Source organism: Balaenoptera ricei, chromosome 1, assembly GCF_028023285.1.
Source record: "Balaenoptera ricei isolate mBalRic1 chromosome 1, mBalRic1.hap2, whole genome shotgun sequence".
Lineage (NCBI taxonomy): Eukaryota > Metazoa > Chordata > Mammalia > Artiodactyla > Balaenopteridae > Balaenoptera > Balaenoptera ricei.
In genome coordinates, this window is record NC_082639.1 from 128,048,843 (window position 1) to 128,071,792 (window position 22,950).

A 22,950-nucleotide genomic window follows, 5' to 3' on the forward strand; every position below is an offset into this window, starting at 1 on the left:
TTAGTGTGGCAGCATTTCTACGTTGCCATCTCTGCTTGCTAGGGAAACAGAACCTTGCTGCAAGTTGTGCTGTTAGGTTGCAGATTAGATTGGAATGTGCCAGGACAAACCCCCATAAGTTTTAGCCTCCTTAATTCTTGTTTGTGTCTTTAAGTTGTACTTTTTCTCAGAGCAAGTTTGATTGAAAATGTCTTTTGTTGTAGGTGTACAGAATCTTGTTCATTTACACATAAACATACATCTATTGATCTTTGGGTCCTTTTCCATGTAGGTTATTACAGAGTGTTGAGTAGACCACTCTTGGTATTCTGTAGGTCTTTGGGGATGATATATTTTATATGTATTAGTATATATTTGTTAACCCCAATATCCTAATATATCCATTCCTCACACCTTTTCTTTGGCTTAACCATCAGTTTGTCTTCTCAATCTGAGATTGCCTTTTTCTATGGAAATATGTTCATTTTTATGAATTTTCAGATAACATAAGTGATAGCATAGGACATTTGTCTTTCGCATTCTGACTTACTTCACATTGTGTGATTATTTCTAGGCTCCTCTGTGGTGCTGCATATGCCATTCTTTTATTTTTTTTCGTGGTTGATATTCCATTCTGTCCATATACCACTTCTTCTTTGTTCATTCATCTGTTTATGGACCCTTTTTTTCCTTCCATGTCTTGGCTATTTCAATATTCCTGCATTGCACATTTGCCTGCCTCTGTCTTTCCGTTTCTGGTGGTCTTAGGTTATAGGCAATGAAGGTGCCCTGCCGCATCATATGGTAGCTCAGTTTTTACCTTTTAAAGCAGCTCCATTCAGTTTTCCTTAGTGCTGTTACCACTTTACATCCCACCAGCAGCTAGAAGGTACACAGTTCTCTAAAACCCCTTCAGCATTCATAGTTTGTAGACTTTTTGCTGATGGTCATTTGACTGGTGTGAGCTGAAACCTTTTTGGAGGTTGGATTTGCATGTGACTAATAATTCCTTATACTGCGCTTTACGCATGTCCATTTTTTTCTTTTGCTTTTTTTTTAAAGAGTGAGTACAACTTCCCTCTTCATATTGACTTCTTGAAAAATTTGTCATGTGTTGAATTTTCTTGCCTATTCCCTACCCCAGGGCATATTTTGAGGGCAGGTGTCATTTACATCCCTGCAATCCTTGTGACTATTAGGGAAGCATTAGCACTGGATTTAAAGCTGCTGTTGTGGGAAACAGCCACAAGGCGGCAGCATTATGACGTTCTCAACTCTTGTTACTAGGGCAACAGAGCCTTCCTGGACGTCATGTTCCTCGCTTATGAATTAGAGTGGAATGTGCTGGGACAAGACCCCGGAAGTTTACGTCTCCTTACTTATGTTTGTTTTTTAAAATTTAATTTCTATTTCTTATCAGAGTAAATTTGATTAGAGTGTTACGATTGGCTGGCTGTACAGAATCTGCTCAATGATTCATACATATGTCTGTTGTTCTTCGGATGCTGTTACCATGTATGTTATTACAGAATGTTGAGTAGACCTCCCTTGGTATATGGTAGGTGTTTTGTCATTATATATTTTATATATATTGGTGATTATATAATTCATACAGTTCATGTGTTGTATGTTTATATACACTTAACATACATTCGTATATGTTTGTTAGCTCCATAATCCTAATTTGTCCATCCTCCCACCTTTCATTTTGGTTAACCATTCATTTGTTTTCTAAGTCTGTGAGTTTCTTTTTCTGTGGAAATATGTTCATTGGTAGCAATCTTAGGATAACATGTATAAATGATATCATAGGATATTTGTCATTCCCTTTTGACTTACTTAACCTAATATGATTATTTCTAGTCTCATCTGTAGTCCTGAAAACGGCATTGTTCATTTATTTTTTCTGAGGCTAATATTCCATTCGGTACGTCCACCACTTCTTCTTTGTCCATTTATCTATTGATGGACATTTTGTTTGCTTGAATGTCTTGGCTATTGTAAATATTGCTACAGTGCATGTTTGCCTGTCTGTGTCTTTCCGATTCTGGTCTTCTTAGGTGATAGGCCCATTAGGGGATCGGCCGCATTGTATGGTAGCTCAATTTCTTTACCTTTTAAACGCAGCTCCATTCTGTTCTCGTGATTAGCTGTTACCAGTTTACGTCCAACCAACAGCATAGTGGGTATGCATTTCTCCACCAACCCATCAGCATTCATTGTTTGTAGACTGTTTACGGATGGCATTTTGAATATTGGGTGGTGAAATCTTTTTGTATTTTGGATTTGCATCCAACCAATAATTCCTGATATTGAGCTTTTATCCATGTTCTTCTTTTTTTAAAATAACAGTGTGAGTAACACTTACCTCTTGAAACCGTTTTCTTGAAAAATTTTCCGTGTTGTGAACTTTTTTGGCCATTACCTACCCCAGGACATTTTTTGAGGACACGTGTCATTTACAGCCCTACAATTACTGTGCATCTCAAGTGACCGTTAGCCCAGTGTTTAAAGCTGCTCTTGTGGGAACAGGAAACAAGGCGGCAGCATTTCTCCATCCCCAAATCTGGTTACTAGGGCAGCTGAGCCTTCCTGAAAGTCGTGTTCCTAGGTTGTAAATGAGAATAGAATGGGCCAGAGACAACCCCAGTAACTTTATGTCTCATTAATTGCTGTTCGTGGTTTTAATTTTGTAAATTGGGGTAATGAGTAGAATAGTGTTTGTTGTAGGTGTACACAATCAGGTTCAATTGAACATTATATATATTTATTCATGTACAGATCCTCTTCCCATGTAAATTACTATTATTTTTTTAAATAAATGTATTTTACTTATTTATTTGTTTTTGGCTGAGTTGGATCTTCTTTGCTGCCTGTGGGCTTTCTCTAGTTGCGGTGAGCGGGGGCTACTCTCCGGTGCGGTGCACGGGCTTCTCACCGTAGTGGCTTCTTTTGTTGCGGAACACGGGCTCTAGGCGTGTGGGCTTCAGTAGTTGTGGCACCTGGTCTCAGTGGTTATGGCTCATGGGCTCCAGAGCGTAGGCTTATTAGTTGTGGTGCACGGGCTTAGTTGCTCTGCAGCATGTGGGATCTTCCCGAACCAGGGATCGAACCTGTGTCCCCTGCATTGGCAGGAGGATTCTTAACCACGGTGCCACCAGGCAAGCCCCCGTGTAAATTATTACAGAGCGTTCAGTAGACCTCCCTTGGTATATGGTCGGTCTGTTTGATACATGTGTTTAATATGTATTTGTATACGTATGGTAACCCTAATCTTAATGTATCCATTCCTCCCACTTCTCCCTTAAGATAACCATAGTTTGTTTTCTAAGTCTGTGGGAGTCTTTCTCTGTGGAAATATGTTCATATGTGTCAGTTGTTAGGTAACACCTAGGAGTGATATCACAGGATATTTGTCGTCTGCTTTCCGACTTACCTCATGCTCTGTGATTATCTCTAGGCTCATCTATGGTGCTGCAAAGAGCAGTGTTTCATTCTTTTCCACGGCGAATATTCCATTGTGTACATGGACCACTTCTTCTTTTTACATTCATCTGTGGATGGACATTTTGGTTACTTCCAAGTCTTGGCTATGCTAAATATTGATGCAGTGCAGGCTTGCCAGCCTGTGTCTTTTGGATTCTGGTCTTCTCATGGGTTAGGCCCAGCATTGGGCCTACTAGATCATATGGTAGTTCAATTTTTACCTTTCAACGCACCTCCATTCTGTTCTCACTACTGGCTGTTACCAGATTACATCCCACCAGCAACTTGAGGGTACACAGTTCTATAAAAAACCCTTCAGCGTTTATTGTTTGTAGACTTTTTACAGATGACATTTTGAGTGTTGGGTGGTGATACCTTTTTGTAGTTTGGATTTGCATGCATCTAAAAATTCCCGATATTGAGCTTTTATCTACGTACTTTTTTTTAAAGTAAAACAGAGAAACTTACCTCTTCAAATTGTTTCCTTGAAAAATTTGCCATGTTCTGAATTCCTGTGGCCATTACCTGCACCAGTACGTTTTGTGAGGGCAGGTGTCATTTAGAGCCCTATAGTAATTGTGACTATTACATGACCATTAGCTCTGGGTTTAAAGCTGCTGTTGCAGGAAACGGCCACAAGGGGGCAGCATTTCTATATTCCCAACTCTGGTTACTAAGGGAAAAGAGCCTTCCTGGAAGTCCTGTTTGTAGGTTGTAAAGTAGAGTGGAATGTGCCAGGACAAACACCCCAAAACTATGTCTACTTATTTGCTGTTGGTATTCTTAGTTTAATTTTCATTTTTCTCCGAGCAAATTTAATTGCAATGTTGTGTTTGTTCTAGGTGTACAGAATCTCTTTCATTGATACATATATCTTTTCATGTTTGGATCCTGTTCCATATAGGTTATTACAGAAAGTTGTGTAGACCTCTCTTGGTATTCGGTATGTCTCTGATGATTATATATTTTATAAATATTAGCATATGTCTGTTAAACCCAATACGCTCCGTTATATATTCCTCACACCTTTCCGTCTGGCTAACCACAAGCTTGTTTTCTGAACACGTCAATGTCCTTCTCTGTGGAAATAGGTTCCTTCCTATGAATTTTTAGATAACACCTATACGTGATATCATAGGATATGTGTCTGTCGCTTCCTGACTTACTTCAAGTTGTGTGATTATCTGTAGCCTCATCTATGGTGCTGCGACCGGCATTGTTTCATTCTTTTCTGCGTCTAATGTTGCATTGTGTACATGGACCACTTTTTCGTCCACTCATCTGCTGATGGACATTTTTGTTGCTTCCATGTCTTGGCCATGGTGTATACTGCTGCAATACACGATTTTCCATCCTGTGTCTTTTTGATTCTGGCTTTCACAGGTGACAGGCCCAACAGTGGGCCTTCCGGATCATATGGTAACTCAATTTTCACCTTGAAACGCACTGCCATTCTGTTGCTATTATTGGCTGTTACCAGTTTACATCCCACTTAGACCGAGAGGTTACACTATTCTCCACAACTTCTTCAACATCTATTGTTTGTTGACTTTTTGCTGATGGTCATTCTGACCGGTGAGAGGTGATACCTTTGTGTAGATTGGCTTTGCATGCGACTGATAATTCCTGATGTTTTGCGTTTATCAATGTCCTTTTCATTCGTTTAAAGATGGAGCTAAACTTACAACTTCAAATTGCCTTCTTGAAAAATTTGCCGCGTTTGGATTTTTTTGGCCATTCCCTACCCCAGGACAGTTGTTGAGGGCATGAGTCATTTACAGCCCTGCAGTCCTTGTGACTATTAGTGACCATTAGCAGTGGATTTAAAGCTGCTGTTTGAGGAAACGGCCTTAGTGTGGCAGCATTTCTACGTTGCCATCTCTGCTTGCTAGGGAAACAGAACCTTGCTGCAAGTTGTGCTGTTAGGTTGCAGATTAGATTGGAATGTGCCAGGACAAACCCCCATAAGTTTTAGCCTCCTTAATTCTTGTTTGTGTCTTTAAGTTGTACTTTTTCTCAGAGCAAGTTTGATTGAAAATGTCTTTTGTTGTAGGTGTACAGAATCTTGTTCATTTACACATAAACATACATCTATTGATCTTTGGGTCCTTTTCCATGTAGGTTATTACAGAGTGTTGAGTAGACCACTCTTGGTATTCTGTAGGTCTTTGGGGATGATATATTTTATATGTATTAGTATATATTTGTTAACCCCAATATCCTAATATATCCATTCCTCACACCTTTTCTTTGGCTTAACCATCAGTTTGTCTTCTCAATCTGAGATTGCCTTTTTCTATGGAAATATGTTCATTTTTATGAATTTTCAGATAACATAAGTGATAGCATAGGACATTTGTCTTTCGCATTCTGACTTACTTCACATTGTGTGATTATTTCTAGGCTCCTCTGTGGTGCTGCATATGCCATTCTTTTATTTTTTTTCGTGGTTGATATTCCATTCTGTCCATATACCACTTCTTCTTTGTTCATTCATCTGTTTATGGACCCTTTTTTTCCTTCCATGTCTTGGCTATTTCAATATTCCTGCATTGCACATTTGCCTGCCTCTGTCTTTCCGTTTCTGGTGGTCTTAGGTTATAGGCAATGAAGGTGCCCTGCCGCATCATATGGTAGCTCAGTTTTTACCTTTTAAAGCAGCTCCATTCAGTTTTCCTTAGTGCTGTTACCACTTTACATCCCACCAGCAGCTAGAAGGTACACAGTTCTCTAAAACCCCTTCAGCATTCATAGTTTGTAGACTTTTTGCTGATGGTCATTTGACTGGTGTGAGCTGAAACCTTTTTGGAGGTTGGATTTGCATGTGACTAATAATTCCTTATACTGCGCTTTACGCATGTCCATTTTTTTCTTTTGCTTTTTTTTTAAAGAGTGAGTACAACTTCCCTCTTCATATTGACTTCTTGAAAAATTTGTCATGTGTTGAATTTTCTTGCCTATTCCCTACCCCAGGGCATATTTTGAGGGCAGGTGTCATTTACATCCCTGCAATCCTTGTGACTATTAGGGAAGCATTAGCACTGGATTTAAAGCTGCTGTTGTGGGAAACAGCCACAAGGCGGCAGCATTATGACGTTCTCAACTCTTGTTACTAGGGCAACAGAGCCTTCCTGGACGTCATGTTCCTCGCTTATGAATTAGAGTGGAATGTGCTGGGACAAGACCCCGGAAGTTTACGTCTCCTTACTTATGTTTGTTTTTTAAAATTTAATTTCTATTTCTTATCAGAGTAAATTTGATTAGAGTGTTACGATTGGCTGGCTGTACAGAATCTGCTCAATGATTCATACATATGTCTGTTGTTCTTCGGATGCTGTTACCATGTATGTTATTACAGAATGTTGAGTAGACCTCCCTTGGTATATGGTAGGTGTTTTGTCATTATATATTTTATATATATTGGTGATTATATAATTCATACAGTTCATGTGTTGTATGTTTATATACACTTAACATACATTCGTATATGTTTGTTAGCTCCATAATCCTAATTTGTCCATCCTCCCACCTTTCATTTTGGTTAACCATTCATTTGTTTTCTAAGTCTGTGAGTTTCTTTTTCTGTGGAAATATGTTCATTGGTAGCAATCTTAGGATAACATGTATAAATGATATCATAGGATATTTGTCATTCCCTTTTGACTTACTTAACCTAATATGATTATTTCTAGTCTCATCTGTAGTCCTGAAAACGGCATTGTTCATTTATTTTTTCTGAGGCTAATATTCCATTCGGTACGTCCACCACTTCTTCTTTGTCCATTTATCTATTGATGGACATTTTGTTTGCTTGAATGTCTTGGCTATTGTAAATATTGCTACAGTGCATGTTTGCCTGTCTGTGTCTTTCCGATTCTGGTCTTCTTAGGTGATAGGCCCATTAGGGGATCGGCCGCATTGTATGGTAGCTCAATTTCTTTACCTTTTAAACGCAGCTCCATTCTGTTCTCGTGATTAGCTGTTACCAGTTTACGTCCAACCAACAGCATAGTGGGTATGCATTTCTCCACCAACCCATCAGCATTCATTGTTTGTAGACTGTTTACGGATGGCATTTTGAATATTGGGTGGTGAAATCTTTTTGTATTTTGGATTTGCATCCAACCAATAATTCCTGATATTGAGCTTTTATCCATGTTCTTCTTTTTTTAAAATAACAGTGTGAGTAACACTTACCTCTTGAAACCGTTTTCTTGAAAAATTTTCCGTGTTGTGAACTTTTTTGGCCATTACCTACCCCAGGACATTTTTTGAGGACACGTGTCATTTACAGCCCTACAATTACTGTGCATCTCAAGTGACCGTTAGCCCAGTGTTTAAAGCTGCTCTTGTGGGAACAGGAAACAAGGCGGCAGCATTTCTCCATCCCCAAATCTGGTTACTAGGGCAGCTGAGCCTTCCTGAAAGTCGTGTTCCTAGGTTGTAAATGAGAATAGAATGGGCCAGAGACAACCCCAGTAACTTTATGTCTCATTAATTGCTGTTCGTGGTTTTAATTTTGTAAATTGGGGTAATGAGTAGAATAGTGTTTGTTGTAGGTGTACACAATCAGGTTCAATTGAACATTATATATATTTATTCATGTACAGATCCTCTTCCCATGTAAATTACTATTATTTTTTTAAATAAATGTATTTTACTTATTTATTTGTTTTTGGCTGAGTTGGATCTTCTTTGCTGCCTGTGGGCTTTCTCTAGTTGCGGTGAGCGGGGGCTACTCTCCGGTGCGGTGCACGGGCTTCTCACCGTAGTGGCTTCTTTTGTTGCGGAACACGGGCTCTAGGCGTGTGGGCTTCAGTAGTTGTGGCACCTGGTCTCAGTGGTTATGGCTCATGGGCTCCAGAGCGTAGGCTCATTAGTTGTGGTGCACGGGCTTAGTTGCTCTGCAGCATGTGGGATCTTCCCGAACCAGGGATCGAACCTGTGTCCCCTGCATTGGCAGGAGGATTCTTAACCACGGTGCCACCAGGCAAGCCCCCGTGTAAATTATTACAGAGCGTTCAGTAGACCTCCCTTGGTATATGGTCGGTCTGTTTGATACATGTGTTTAATATGTATTTGTATACGTATGGTAACCCTAATCTTAATGTATCCATTCCTCCCACTTCTCCCTTAAGATAACCATAGTTTGTTTTCTAAGTCTGTGGGAGTCTTTCTCTGTGGAAATATGTTCATATGTGTCAGTTGTTAGGTAACACCTAGGAGTGATATCACAGGATATTTGTCGTCTGCTTTCCGACTTACCTCATGCTCTGTGATTATCTCTAGGCTCATCTATGGTGCTGCAAAGAGCAGTGTTTCATTCTTTTCCACGGCGAATATTCCATTGTGTACATGGACCACTTCTTCTTTTTACATTCATCTGTGGATGGACATTTTGGTTACTTCCAAGTCTTGGCTATGCTAAATATTGATGCAGTGCAGGCTTGCCAGCCTGTGTCTTTTGGATTCTGGTCTTCTCATGGGTTAGGCCCAGCATTGGGCCTACTAGATCATATGGTAGTTCAATTTTTACCTTTCAACGCACCTCCATTCTGTTCTCACTACTGGCTGTTACCAGATTACATCCCACCAGCAACTTGAGGGTACACAGTTCTATAAAAAACCCTTCAGCGTTTATTGTTTGTAGACTTTTTACAGATGACATTTTGAGTGTTGGGTGGTGATACCTTTTTGTAGTTTGGATTTGCATGCATCTAAAAATTCCCGATATTGAGCTTTTATCTACGTACTTTTTTTTAAAGTAAAACAGAGAAACTTACCTCTTCAAATTGTTTCCTTGAAAAATTTGCCATGTTCTGAATTCCTGTGGCCATTACCTGCACCAGTACGTTTTTTGAGGGCAGGTGTCATTTAGAGCCCTATAGTAATTGTGACTATTACATGACCATTAGCTCTGGGTTTAAAGCTGCTGTTGCAGGAAACGGCCACAAGGGGGCAGCATTTCTATATTCCCAACTCTGGTTACTAAGGGAAAAGAGCCTTCCTGGAAGTCCTGTTTGTAGGTTGTAAAGTAGAGTGGAATGTGCCAGGACAAACACCCCAAAACTATGTCTACTTATTTGCTGTTGGTATTCTTAGTTTAATTTTCATTTTTCTCCGAGCAAATTTAATTGCAATGTTGTGTTTGTTCTAGGTGTACAGAATCTCTTTCATTGATACATATATCTTTTCATGTTTGGATCCTGTTCCATATAGGTTATTACAGAAAGTTGTGTAGACCTCTCTTGGTATTCGGTATGTCTCTGATGATTATATATTTTATAAATATTAGCATATGTCTGTTAAACCCAATACGCTCCGTTATATATTCCTCACACCTTTCCGTCTGGCTAACCACAAGCTTGTTTTCTGAACACGTCAATGTCCTTCTCTGTGGAAATAGGTTCCTTCCTATGAATTTTTAGATAACACCTATACGTGATATCATAGGATATGTGTCTGTCGCTTCCTGACTTACTTCAAGTTGTGTGATTATCTGTAGCCTCATCTATGGTGCTGCGACCGGCATTGTTTCATTCTTTTCTGCGTCTAATGTTGCATTGTGTACATGGACCACTTTTTCGTCCACTCATCTGCTGATGGACATTTTTGTTGCTTCCATGTCTTGGCCATGGTGTATACTGCTGCAATACACGATTTTCCATCCTGTGTCTTTTTGATTCTGGCTTTCACAGGTGACAGGCCCAACAGTGGGCCTTCCGGATCATATAGTAACTCAATTTTCACCTTGAAACGCACTGCCATTCTGTTCCTATTATTGGCTGTTACCAGTTTACATCCCACTTAGACCGAGAGGTTACACTATTCTCCACAACTTCTTCAACATCTATTGTTTGTTGACTTTTTGTTGATGGTCATTCTGACCGGTGAGAGGTGATACCTTTGTGTAGATTGGCTTTGCATGCGACTGATAATTCCTGATGTTTTGCGTTTATCAATGTCCTTTTCATTCGTTTAAAGATGGAGCTAAACTTACAACTTCAAATTGCCTTCTTGAAAAATTTGCCGCGTTTGGATTTTTTTGGCCATTCCCTACCCCAGGACAGTTGTTGAGGGCATGAGTCATTTACAGCCCTGCAGTCCTTGTGACTATTAGTGACCATTAGCAGTGGATTTAAAGCTGCTGTTTGAGGAAACGGCCTTAGTGTGGCAGCATTTCTACGTTGCCATCTCTGCTTGCTAGGGAAACAGAACCTTGCTGCAAGTTGTGCTGTTAGGTTGCAGATTAGATTGGAATGTGCCAGGACAAACCCCCATAAGTTTTAGCCTCCTTAATTCTTGTTTGTGTCTTTAAGTTGTACTTTTTCTCAGAGCAAGTTTGATTGAAAATGTCTTTTGTTGTAGGTGTACAGAATCTTGTTCATTTACACATAAACATACATCTATTGATCTTTGGGTCCTTTTCCATGTAGGTTATTACAGAGTGTTGAGTAGACCACTCTTGGTATTCTGTAGGTCTTTGGGGATGATATATTTTATATGTATTAGTATATATTTGTTAACCCCAATATCCTAATATATCCATTCCTCACACCTTTTCTTTGGCTTAACCATCAGTTTGTCTTCTCAATCTGAGATTGCCTTTTTCTATGGAAATATGTTCATTTTTATGAATTTTCAGATAACATAAGTGATAGCATAGGACATTTGTCTTTCGCATTCTGACTTACTTCACATTGTGTGATTATTTCTAGGCTCCTCTGTGGTGCTGCATATGCCATTCTTTTATTTTTTTTCGTGGTTGATATTCCATTCTGTCCATATACCACTTCTTCTTTGTTCATTCATCTGTTTATGGACCCTTTTTTTCCTTCCATGTCTTGGCTATTTCAATATTCCTGCATTGCACATTTGCCTGCCTCTGTCTTTCCGTTTCTGGTGGTCTTAGGTTATAGGCAATGAAGGTGCCCTGCCGCATCATATGGTAGCTCAGTTTTTACCTTTTAAAGCAGCTCCATTCAGTTTTCCTTAGTGCTGTTACCACTTTACATCCCACCAGCAGCTAGAAGGTACACAGTTCTCTAAAACCCCTTCAGCATTCATAGTTTGTAGACTTTTTGCTGATGGTCATTTGACTGGTGTGAGCTGAAACCTTTTTGGAGGTTGGATTTGCATGTGACTAATAATTCCTTATACTGCGCTTTACGCATGTCCATTTTTTTCTTTTGCTTTTTTTTTAAAGAGTGAGTACAACTTCCCTCTTCATATTGACTTCTTGAAAAATTTGTCATGTGTTGAATTTTCTTGCCTATTCCCTACCCCAGGGCATATTTTGAGGGCAGGTGTCATTTACATCCCTGCAATCCTTGTGACTATTAGGGAAGCATTAGCACTGGATTTAAAGCTGCTGTTGTGGGAAACAGCCACAAGGCGGCAGCATTATGACGTTCTCAACTCTTGTTACTAGGGCAACAGAGCCTTCCTGGACGTCATGTTCCTCGCTTATGAATTAGAGTGGAATGTGCTGGGACAAGACCCCGGAAGTTTACGTCTCCTTACTTATGTTTGTTTTTTAAAATTTAATTTCTATTTCTTATCAGAGTAAATTTGATTAGAGTGTTACGATTGGCTGGCTGTACAGAATCTGCTCAATGATTCATACATATGTCTGTTGTTCTTCGGATGCTGTTACCATGTATGTTATTACAGAATGTTGAGTAGACCTCCCTTGGTATATGGTAGGTGTTTTGTCATTATATATTTTATATATATTGGTGATTATATAATTCATACAGTTCATGTGTTGTATGTTTATATACACTTAACATACATTCGTATATGTTTGTTAGCTCCATAATCCTAATTTGTCCATCCTCCCACCTTTCATTTTGGTTAACCATTCATTTGTTTTCTAAGTCTGTGAGTTTCTTTTTCTGTGGAAATATGTTCATTGGTAGCAATCTTAGGATAACATGTATAAATGATATCATAGGATATTTGTCATTCCCTTTTGACTTACTTAACCTAATATGATTATTTCTAGTCTCATCTGTAGTCCTGAAAACGGCATTGTTCATTTATTTTTTCTGAGGCTAATATTCCATTCGGTACGTCCACCACTTCTTCTTTGTCCATTTATCTATTGATGGACATTTTGTTTGCTTGAATGTCTTGGCTATTGTAAATATTGCTACAGTGCATGTTTGCCTGTCTGTGTCTTTCCGATTCTGGTCTTCTTAGGTGATAGGCCCATTAGGGGATCGGCCGCATTGTATGGTAGCTCAATTTCTTTACCTTTTAAACGCAGCTCCATTCTGTTCTCGTGATTAGCTGTTACCAGTTTACGTCCAACCAACAGCATAGTGGGTATGCATTTCTCCACCAACCCATCAGCATTCATTGTTTGTAGACTGTTTACGGATGGCATTTTGAATATTGGGTGGTGAAATCTTTTTGTATTTTGGATTTGCATCCAACCAATAATTCCTGATATTGAGCTTTTATCCATGTTCTTCTTTTTTTAAAATAACAGTGTGAGTAACACTTACCTCTTGAAACCGTTTTCTTGAAAAATTTTCCGTGTTGTGAACTTTTTTGGCCATTACCTACCCCAGGACATTTTTTGAGGACACGTGTCATTTACAGCCCTACAATTACTGTGCATCTCAAGTGACCGTTAGCCCAGTGTTTAAAGCTGCTCTTGTGGGAACAGGAAACAAGGCGGCAGCATTTCTCCATCCCCAAATCTGGTTACTAGGGCAGCTGAGCCTTCCTGAAAGTCGTGTTCCTAGGTTGTAAATGAGAATAGAATGGGCCAGAGACAACCCCAGTAACTTTATGTCTCATTAATTGCTGTTCGTGGTTTTAATTTTGTAAATTGGGGTAATGAGTAGAATAGTGTTTGTTGTAGGTGTACACAATCAGGTTCAATTGAACATTATATATATTTATTCATGTACAGATCCTCTTCCCATGTAAATTACTATTATTTTTTTAAATAAATGTATTTTACTTATTTATTTGTTTTTGGCTGAGTTGGATCTTCTTTGCTGCCTGTGGGCTTTCTCTAGTTGCGGTGAGCGGGGGCTACTCTCCGGTGCGGTGCACGGGCTTCTCACCGTAGTGGCTTCTTTTGTTGCGGAACACGGGCTCTAGGCGTGTGGGCTTCAGTAGTTGTGGCACCTGGTCTCAGTGGTTATGGCTCATGGGCTCCAGAGCGTAGGCTCATTAGTTGTGGTGCACGGGCTTAGTTGCTCTGCAGCATGTGGGATCTTCCCGAACCAGGGATCGAACCTGTGTCCCCTGCATTGGCAGGAGGATTCTTAACCACGGTGCCACCAGGCAAGCCCCCGTGTAAATTATTACAGAGCGTTCAGTAGACCTCCCTTGGTATATGGTCGGTCTGTTTGATACATGTGTTTAATATGTATTTGTATACGTATGGTAACCCTAATCTTAATGTATCCATTCCTCCCACTTCTCCCTTAAGATAACCATAGTTTGTTTTCTAAGTCTGTGGGAGTCTTTCTCTGTGGAAATATGTTCATATGTGTCAGTTGTTAGGTAACACCTAGGAGTGATATCACAGGATATTTGTCGTCTGCTTTCCGACTTACCTCATGCTCTGTGATTATCTCTAGGCTCATCTATGGTGCTGCAAAGAGCAGTGTTTCATTCTTTTCCACGGCGAATATTCCATTGTGTACATGGACCACTTCTTCTTTTTACATTCATCTGTGGATGGACATTTTGGTTACTTCCAAGTCTTGGCTATGCTAAATATTGATGCAGTGCAGGCTTGCCAGCCTGTGTCTTTTGGATTCTGGTCTTCTCATGGGTTAGGCCCAGCATTGGGCCTACTAGATCATATGGTAGTTCAATTTTTACCTTTCAACGCACCTCCATTCTGTTCTCACTACTGGCTGTTACCAGATTACATCCCACCAGCAACTTGAGGGTACACAGTTCTATAAAAAACCCTTCAGCGTTTATTGTTTGTAGACTTTTTACAGATGACATTTTGAGTGTTGGGTGGTGATACCTTTTTGTAGTTTGGATTTGCATGCATCTAAAAATTCCCGATATTGAGCTTTTATCTACGTACTTTTTTTTAAAGTAAAACAGAGAAACTTACCTCTTCAAATTGTTTCCTTGAAAAATTTGCCATGTTCTGAATTCCTGTGGCCATTACCTGCACCAGTACGTTTTTTGAGGGCAGGTGTCATTTAGAGCCCTATAGTAATTGTGACTATTACATGACCATTAGCTCTGGGTTTAAAGCTGCTGTTGCAGGAAACGGCCACAAGGGGGCAGCATTTCTATATTCCCAACTCTGGTTACTAAGGGAAAAGAGCCTTCCTGGAAGTCCTGTTTGTAGGTTGTAAAGTAGAGTGGAATGTGCCAGGACAAACACCCCAAAACTATGTCTACTTATTTGCTGTTGGTATTCTTAGTTTAATTTTCATTTTTCTCCGAGCAAATTTAATTGCAATGTTGTGTTTGTTCTAGGTGTACAGAATCTCTTTCATTGATACATATATCTTTTCATGTTTGGATCCTGTTCCATATAGGTTATTACAGAAAGTTGTGTAGACCTCTCTTGGTATTCGGTATGTCTCTGATGATTATATATTTTATAAATATTAGCATATGTCTGTTAAACCCAATACGCTCCGTTATATATTCCTCACACCTTTCCGTCTGGCTAACCACAAGCTTGTTTTCTGAACACGTCAATGTCCTTCTCTGTGGAAATAGGTTCCTTCCTATGAATTTTTAGATAACACCTATACGTGATATCATAGGATATGTGTCTGTCGCTTCCTGACTTACTTCAAGTTGTGTGATTATCTGTAGCCTCATCTATGGTGCTGCGACCGGCATTGTTTCATTCTTTTCTGTGTCTAATGTTGCATTGTGTACATGGACCACTTTTTCGTCCACTCATCTGCTGATGGACATTTTTGTTGCTTCCATGTCTTGGCCATGGTGTATACTGCTGCAATACACGATTTTCCATCCTGTGTCTTTTTGATTCTGGCTTTCACAGGTGACAGGCCCAACAGTGGGCCTTCCGGATCATATGGTAACTCAATTTTCACCTTGAAACGCACTGCCATTCTGTTGCTATTATTGGCTGTTACCAGTTTACATCCCACTTAGACCGAGAGGTTACACTATTCTCCACAACTTCTTCAACATCTATTGTTTGTTGACTTTTTGCTGATGGTCATTCTGACCGGTGAGAGGTGATACCTTTGTGTAGATTGGATTTGCATGCGACTGATAATTCCTGATGTTTTGCGTTTATCAATGTCCTTTTCATTCGTTTAAAGATGGAGCTAAACTTACAACTTCAAATTGCCTTCTTGAAAAATTTGCCGCGTTTGGATTTTTTTGGCCATTCCCTACCCCAGGACAGTTGTTGAGGGCATGAGTCATTTACAGCCCTGCAGTCCTTGTGACTATTAGTGACCATTAGCAGTGGATTTAAAGCTGCTGTTTGAGGAAACGGCCTTAGTGTGGCAGCATTTCTACGTTGCCATCTCTGCTTGCTAGGGAAACAGAACCTTGCTGCAAGTTGTGCTGTTAGGTTGCAGATTAGATTGGAATGTGCCAGGACAAACCCCCATAAGTTTTAGCCTCCTTAATTCTTGTTTGTGTCTTTAAGTTGTACTTTTTCTCAGAGCAAGTTTGATTGAAAATGTCTTTTGTTGTAGGTGTACAGAATCTTGTTCATTTACACATAAACATACATCTATTGATCTTTGGGTCCTTTTCCATGTAGGTTATTACAGAGTGTTGAGTAGACCACTCTTGGTATTCTGTAGGTCTTTGGGGATGATATATTTTATATGTATTAGTATATATTTGTTAACCCCAATATCCTAATATATCCATTCCTCACACCTTTTCTTTGGCTTAACCATCAGTTTGTCTTCTCAATCTGAGATTGCCTTTTTCTATGGAAATATGTTCATTTTTATGAATTTTCAGATAACATAAGTGATAGCATAGGACATTTGTCTTTCGCATTCTGACTTACTTCACATTGTGTGATTATTTCTAGGCTCCTCTGTGGTGCTGCATATGCCATTCTTTTATTTTTTTTCGTGGTTGATATTCCATTCTGTCCATATACCACTTCTTCTTTGTTCATTCATCTGTTTATGGACCCTTTTTTTCCTTCCATGTCTTGGCTATTTCAATATTCCTGCATTGCACATTTGCCTGCCTCTGTCTTTCCGTTTCTGGTGGTCTTAGGTTATAGGCAATGAAGGTGCCCTGCCGCATCATATGGTAGCTCAGTTTTTACCTTTTAAAGCAGCTCCATTCAGTTTTCCTTAGTGCTGTTACCACTTTACATCCCACCAGCAGCTAGAAGGTACACAGTTCTCTAAAACCCCTTCAGCATTCATAGTTTGTAGACTTTTTGCTGATGGTCATTTGACTGGTGTGAGCTGAAACCTTTTTGGAGGTTGGATTTGCATGTGACTAATAATTCCTTATACTGCGCTTTACGCATGTCCATTTTTTTCTTTTGCTTTTTTTTTAAAGAGTGAGTACAACTTCCCTCTTCATATTGACTTCTTGAAAAATTTGTCATGTGTTGAATTTTCTTGCCTATTCCCTACCCCAGGGCATATTTTGAGGGCAGGTGTCATTTACATCCCTGCAATCCTTGTGACTATTAGGGAAGCATTAGCACTGGATTTAAAGCTGCTGTTGTGGGAAACAGCCACAAGGCGGCAGCATTATGACGTTCTCAACTCTTGTTACTAGGGCAACAGAGCCTTCCTGGACGTCATGTTCCTCGCTTATGAATTAGAGTGGAATGTGCTGGGACAAGACCCCGGAAGTTTACGTCTCCTTACTTATGTTTGTTTTTTAAAATTTAATTTCTATTTCTTATCAGAGTAAATTTGATTAGAGTGTTACGATTGGCTGGCTGTACAGAATCTGCTCAATGATTCATACATATGTCTGTTGTTCTTCGGATGCTGTTACCATGTATGTTATTACAGAATGTTGAGTAGACCTCCCTTGGTATATGGTAGGTGTTTTGTCATTATATATTTTCTATATATTGGTGATTATATAATTCATACAGTTCATGTGTTGTATGTTTATATACACTTAACATACATTCGTATATGTTTGTTAGCTCCATAATCCTAATTTGTCCATCCTCCCACCTTTCATTTTGGTTAACCATTCATTTGTTTTCTAAGTCTGTGAGTTTCTTTTTCTGTGGAAATATGTTCATTGGTAGCAATCTTAGGATAACATGTATAAATGATATCATAGGATATTTGTCATTCCCTTTTGACTTACTTAACCTAATATGATTATTTCTAGTCTCATCTGTAGTCCTGAAAACGGCATTGTTCATTTATTTTTTCTGAGGCTAATATTCCATTCGGTACGTCCACCACTTCTTCTTTGTCCATTTATCTATTGATGGACATTTTGTTTGCTTGAATGTCTTGGCTATTGTAAATATTGCTACAGTGCATGTTTGCCTGTCTGTGTCTTTCCGATTCTGGTCTTCTTAGGTGATAGGCCCATTAGGGGATCGGCCGCATTGTATGGTAGCTCAATTTCTTTACCTTTTAAACGCAGCTCCATTCTGTTCTCGTGATTAGCTGTTACCAGTTTACGTCCAACCAACAGCATAGTGGGTATGCATTTCTCCACCAACCCATCAGCATTCATTGTTTGTAGACTGTTTACGGATGGCATTTTGAATATTGGGTGGTGAAATCTTTTTGTATTTTGGATTTGCATCCAACCAATAATTCCTGATATTGAGCTTTTATCCATGTTCTTCTTTTTTTAAAATAACAGTGTGAGTAACACTTACCTCTTGAAACCGTTTTCTTGAAAAATTTTCCGTGTTGTGAACTTTTTTGGCCATTACCTACCCCAGGACATTTTTTGAGGACACGTGTCATTTACAGCCCTACAATTACTGTGCATCTCAAGTGACCGTTAGCCCAGTGTTTAAAGCTGCTCTTGTGGGAACAGGAAACAAGGCGGCAGCATTTCTCCATCCCCAAATCTGGTTACTAGGGCAGCTGAGCCTTCCTGAAAGTCGTGTTCCTAGGTTGTAAATGAGAATAGAATGGGCCAGAGACAACCCCAGTAACTTTATGTCTCATTAATTGCTGTTCGTGGTTTTAATTTTTTAAATTGGGGTAATGAGTAGAATAGTGTTTGTTGTAGGTGTACACAATCAGGTTCAATTGAACATTATATATATTTATTCATGTACAGATCCTCTTCCCATGTAAATTACTATTATTTTTTTAAATAAATGTATTTTACTTATTTATTTGTTTTTGGCTGAGTTGGATCTTCTTTGCTGCCTGTGGGCTTTCTCTAGTTGCGGTGAGCGGGGGCTACTCTCCGGTGCGGTGCACGGGCTTCTCACCGTAGTGGCTTCTTTTGTTGCGGAACACGGGCTCTAGGCGTGTGGGCTTCAGTAGTTGTGGCACCTGGTCTCAGTGGTTATGGCTCATGGGCTCCAGAGCGTAGGCTCATTAGTTGTGGTGCACGGGCTTAGTTGCTCTGCAGCATGTGGGATCTTCCCGAACCAGGGATCGAACCTGTGTCCCCTGCATTGGCAGGAGGATTCTTAACCACGGTGCCACCAGGCAAGCCCCCGTGTAAATTATTACAGAGCGTTCAGTAGACCTCCCTTGGTATATGGTCGGTCTGTTTGATACATGTGTTTAATATGTATTTGTATACGTATGGTAACCCTAATCTTAATGTATCCATTCCTCCCACTTCTCCCTTAAGATAACCATAGTTTGTTTTCTAAGTCTGTGGGAGTCTTTCTCTGTGGAAATATGTTCATATGTGTCAGTTGTTAGGTAACACCTAGGAGTGATATCACAGGATATTTGTCGTCTGCTTTCCGACTTACCTCATGCTCTGTGATTATCTCTAGGCTCATCTATGGTGCTGCAAAGAGCAGTGTTTCATTCTTTTCCACGGCGAATATTCCATTGTGTACATGGACCACTTCTTCTTTTTACATTCATCTGTGGATGGACATTTTGGTTACTTCCAAGTCTTGGCTATGCTAAATATTGATGCAGTGCAGGCTTGCCAGCCTGTGTCTTTTGGATTCTGGTCTTCTCATGGGTTAGGCCCAGCATTGGGCCTACTAGATCATATGGTAGTTCAATTTTTACCTTTCAACGCACCTCCATTCTGTTCTCACTACTGGCTGTTACCAGATTACATCCCACCAGCAACTTGAGGGTACACAGTTCTATAAAAAACCCTTCAGCGTTTATTGTTTGTAGACTTTTTACAGATGACATTTTGAGTGTTGGGTGGTGATACCTTTTTGTAGTTTGGATTTGCATGCATCTAAAAATTCCCGATATTGAGCTTTTATCTACGTACTTTTTTTTAAAGTAAAACAGAGAAACTTACCTCTTCAAATTGTTTCCTTGAAAAATTTGCCATGTTCTGAATTCCTGTGGCCATTACCTGCACCAGTACGTTTTTTGAGGGCAGGTGTCATTTAGAGCCCTATAGTAATTGTGACTATTACATGACCATTAGCTCTGGGTTTAAAGCTGCTGTTGCAGGAAACGGCCACAAGGGGGCAGCATTTCTATATTCCCAACTCTGGTTACTAAGGGAAAAGAGCCTTCCTGGAAGTCCTGTTTGTAGGTTGTAAAGTAGAGTGGAATGTGCCAGGACAAACACCCCAAAACTATGTCTACTTATTTGCTGTTGGTATTCTTAGTTTAATTTTCATTTTTCTCCGAGCAAATTTAATTGCAATGTTGTGTTTGTTCTAGGTGTACAGAATCTCTTTCATTGATACATATATCTTTTCATGTTTGGATCCTGTTCCATATAGGTTATTACAGAAAGTTGTGTAGACCTCTCTTGGTATTCGGTATGTCTCTGATGATTATATATTTTATAAATATTAGCATATGTCTGTTAAACCCAATACGCTCCGTTATATATTCCTCACACCTTTCCGTCTGGCTAACCACAAGCTTGTTTTCTGAACACGTCAATGTCCTTCTCTGTGGAAATAGGTTCCTTCCTATGAATTTTTAGATAACACCTATACGTGATATCATAGGATATGTGTCTGTCGCTTCCTGACTTACTTCAAGTTGTGTGATTATCTGTAGCCTCATCTATGGTGCTGCGACCGGCATTGTTTCATTCTTTTCTGTGTCTAATGTTGCATTGTGTACATGGACCACTTTTTCGTCCACTCATCTGCTGATGGACATTTTTGTTGCTTCCATGTCTTGGCCATGGTGTATACTGCTGCAATACACGATTTTCCATCCTGTGTCTTTTTGATTCTGGCTTTCACAGGTGACAGGCCCAACAGTGGGCCTTCCGGATCATATGGTAACTCAATTTTCACCTTGAAACGCACTGCCATTCTGTTCCTATTATTGGCTGTTACCAGTTTACATCCCACTTAGACCGAGAGGTTACACTATTCTCCACAACTTCTTCAACATCTATTGTTTGTTGACTTTTTGCTGATGGTCATTCTGACCGGTGAGAGGTGATACCTTTGTGTAGATTGGATTTGCATGCGACTGATAATTCCTGATGTTTTGCGTTTATCAATGTCCTTTTCATTCGTTTAAAGATGGAGCTAAACTTACAACTTCAAATTGCCTTCTTGAAAAATTTGCCGCGTTTGGATTTTTTTGGCCATTCCCTACCCCAGGACAGTTGTTGAGGGCATGAGTCATTTACAGCCCTGCAGTCCTTGTGACTATTAGTGACCATTAGCAGTGGATTTAAAGCTGCTGTTTGAGGAAACGGCCTTAGTGTGGCAGCATTTCTACGTTGCCATCTCTGCTTGCTAGGGAAACAGAACCTTGCTGCAAGTTGTGCTGTTAGGTTGCAGATTAGATTGGAATGTGCCAGGACAAACCCCCATAAGTTTTAGCCTCCTTAATTCTTGTTTGTGTCTTTAAGTTGTACTTTTTCTCAGAGCAAGTTTGATTGAAAATGTCTTTTGTTGTAGGTGTACAGAATCTTGTTCATTTACACATAAACATACATCTATTGATCTTTGGGTCCTTTTCCATGTAGGTTATTACAGAGTGTTGAGTAGACCACTCTTGGTATTCTGTAGGTCTTTGGGGATGATATATTTTATATGTATTAGTATATATTTGTTAACCCCAATATCCTAATATATCCATTCCTCACACCTTTTCTTTGGCTTAACCATCAGTTTGTCTTCTCAATCTGAGATTGCCTTTTTCTATGGAAATATGTTCATTTTTATGAATTTTCAGATAACATAAGTGATAGCATAGGACATTTGTCTTTCGCATTCTGACTTACTTCACATTGTGTGATTATTTCTAGGCTCCTCTGTGGTGCTGCATATGCCATTCTTTTATTTTTTTTCGTGGTTGATATTCCATTCTGTCCATATACCACTTCTTCTTTGTTCATTCATCTGTTTATGGACCCTTTTTTTCCTTCCATGTCTTGGCTATTTCAATATTCCTGCATTGCACATTTGCCTGCCTCTGTCTTTCCGTTTCTGGTGGTCTTAGGTTATAGGCAATGAAGGTGCCCTGCCGCATCATATGGTAGCTCAGTTTTTACCTTTTAAAGCAGCTCCATTCAGTTTTCCTTAGTGCTGTTACCACTTTACATCCCACCAGCAGCTAGAAGGTACACAGTTCTCTAAAACCCCTTCAGCATTCATAGTTTGTAGACTTTTTGCTGATGGTCATTTGACTGGTGTGAGCTGAAACCTTTTTGGAGGTTGGATTTGCACGTGACTAATAATTCCTTATACTGCGCTTTACGCATGTCCATTTTTTTCTTTTGCTTTTTTTTTAAAGAGTGAGTACAACTTCCCTCTTCATATTGACTTCTTGAAAAATTTGTCATGTGTTGAATTTTCTTGCCTATTCCCTACCCCAGGGCATATTTTGAGGGCAGGTGTCATTTACATCCCTGCAATCCTTGTGACTATTAGGGAAGCATTAGCACTGGATTTAAAGCTGCTGTTGTGGGAAACAGCCACAAGGCGGCAGCATTATGACGTTCTCAACTCTTGTTACTAGGGCAACAGAGCCTTCCTGGACGTCATGTTCCTCGCTTATGAATTAGAGTGGAATGTGCTGGGACAAGACCCCGGAAGTTTACGTCTCCTTACTTATGTTTGTTTTTTAAAATTTAATTTCTATTTCTTATCAGAGTAAATTTGATTAGAGTGTTACGATTGGCTGGCTGTACAGAATCTGCTCAATGATTCATACATATGTCTGTTGTTCTTCGGATGCTGTTACCATGTATGTTATTACAGAATGTTGAGTAGACCTCCCTTGGTATATGGTAGGTGTTTTGTCATTATATATTTTCTATATATTGGTGATTATATAATTCATACAGTTCATGTGTTGTATGTTTATATACACTTAACATACATTCGTATATGTTTGTTAGCTCCATAATCCTAATTTGTCCATCCTCCCACCTTTCATTTTG